Source organism: Glossina fuscipes, unplaced genomic scaffold, assembly GCF_014805625.2.
Source record: "Glossina fuscipes isolate IAEA_lab_2018 unplaced genomic scaffold, Yale_Gfus_2 108, whole genome shotgun sequence".
NCBI lineage: Eukaryota > Metazoa > Arthropoda > Insecta > Diptera > Glossinidae > Glossina > Glossina fuscipes.
In genome coordinates this window covers 120,850-123,437 of record NW_023998451.1, presented here as the reverse complement: position 1 = coordinate 123,437, position 2,588 = coordinate 120,850, and positions in this window count along the sequence as shown.

The window sequence follows — 2,588 nt, the reverse complement described above, 5'->3', positions numbered from 1 at the left end:
CCACAGAGGTCTCACAAACTGGGAATTGTTTTGTTTTATAGTTTCCGAAAACACGAACGCATTTCCGTATTTCCACAACTGCGCGGGGGATATTGAGCTAGAAGCGCACTCTGTTCGAACGTAAACGAAGTCTACCTAGAAAGCTGTCATCAGAAAGAAGAAGCCAAGCAGTGATTACAACGGTAGTCCTAAGAAAACCAGTCGCCTCATGCAGGAGATCCATTTTTCGGAATGCCTGTGGAAGACGAGACCTGTGGATCAGACGTTTCCAAGGAATACAGAGTTCTAAGGACCGCAGTCTCGTTAATATGATCTTTTGCGCGGAACGGACGTCGGCACCAGCCGGGATAAGTCCACGTCTATTGCGGCATGGCGCAAAAGCTCTGACCTCACAACACGTTGGACTTTACAAAGGCAGCCTTCTAATAAGGTCTGTGATCTTTGAAGACAGTCCGTTCTGTCCGAACGATTGATAATTTAAGTTAAATATAGGCATTTAAATATTCATTCTTAGCTGCTAGCCTAGGTTCTTTGTGGGTAAATAAACCCCTTTCTCTTCTTTTCTTTCAAATTACGTGCTTTAGTTGGTGTCAAAACTTAATCAATAAAAGAAAATTGAATTATAACCTCTAAAGATATTAGGATTTTTATTCAGATGAGGAATATAAAAATCGAAGGTAAAGACGACTGGAGAAGCTGTTGGGTATTTCTCCGCAACATATGTAAAAATAATTTTTCCAAATAGGAAATAGTAGAAACACCGCAACATTAACTAAAAAATATGCAAATATCCGTCGCAGAAACTTTAATTAAAGCAATTGAAAGAGAAAATGCACAATAAAGCATCATGTTTTTAACCAGTTAATATTACACTTTTGAAAATACCGAGTTTTTTCACATTTTATATACTTTCGATCCGGAATTTCGCTATTTTAACAAAGTGTTTACAACTCTTTAGAACTGTTTAAGACTATTTAAGACTGTTCAATTTACTTGTCAAAAATTCTATTCGCTTCCCTCAAACCATTATTCGAAAAGACACGTTATTTCCTTATGGATTTTTGAGGTCATGTCGTTATGTACGATAGGCTCCTTCCCGATTTTTCTTTTTTTTCACTTTATCAAATACCACTCAGATATTTATCAAATACTATTCAGATACTACCCTTTCGAAGTTTTTCGTAGCGTCAATCTCCGGTCTTTCTTATTCATAAGCGAGTGATTAAATGTCTTGTCGCCGTAAATAGTTCATGACAAGATTTCCTGCTAGTAAGATATCAACAAGATGGAGAAGAATGAGGCAAAATATCTTTTGTACGAAAATATTATAGCAATGACGATGATGAACTTTTCGCTCCAATCGTAATCCGCACGACTTTAAGAACATTTTTCATAATTGCGAGCACAAAATATATATTAAAGAGAAGGGCTTTATTCACTTATTCACAAAAGCAGACAAATGTTTATTTCAACTGTTTGCCGGGGATGCACATATTTACGCATCGTATATATAGTATATGTAGTAAGTAAGAATATTACAGTCGGGCAAGGCCGAATATTAAATACACTATACCACATTATCTAACACAATTCTTCTTTTTATTATAGACCACGAAAATTATATCTTATATATAACTCCATATTTTAAGTTCTTACATAAGGCAAAATCCAAAAATGGGCATAAATGGTGCAAATTTTGTAGAGTTAAAATTATTGCATGAAATTACTTTTATAGGTCAACTTTCATCACCATCACTAAAATGTAGACTTTTCTGCTCTACAAAGGATCAATTTTCCTGAAAATCCTTATTAGCGTAGGTTTCAGAAAACAGTAAAGATCCAAATTTGGTATAGTTAATTCTTTATTTTCAATTACTATTATGATATAGTTTTCATCAAAAAGCATTAAAAATTATACCTTTTTCTTGAGTAAACTTCAGTTTTCGTTATATGAGAAGTGGTTCAAAAATTTGCCTAGCGGGTTCGAGCTGGTGGCCAGTTTAGAACGCCGAAATAATACTATAACGACTTTTTAGAATAGGACGTTGTGTCGGAAGTGGTCAAATAAGTGGACCGACCCGAACCATTTTCAATAGCTTTCGTCCTTGGTTCAAAAGACGTCACTGTACGAAAATTCACCAAAATATCTAAATAGTTAATTGCTAAATAGTTGTTTGAACATATATTTACGTGGACGGACATCAGGCGGGCAGAAAGGGTTAGGTAAATTCAGATTATCCTTCTTGTATATTCTTTATAGAGAGTCGGAAGCTTCATTTTGGGTGTTTCAAATGCTACGTCAAAATAAATATACCCCCATCCTTCGGTGGTGGGTATAAAAAGTAGAAGCTACACTTTGAATTTATGAAGTTGGCTTTGGCAAGCTATAGCTCTCAGAGTAAAGTTTTAAAGGAACAAATAACAAAAATAGATTGAAACTGTTCTCAGGAAGGGATTTTGTGTGATAGCAAGATATGTAAAATTTCGCTGGGTGCAAATGTAAATAAACGCAGATCGAAGCGAGACGACCAAACATTAGAAAACAATGAAAAGTAGTAGGAATTAAGAAGATATAACAAAACTCTGAG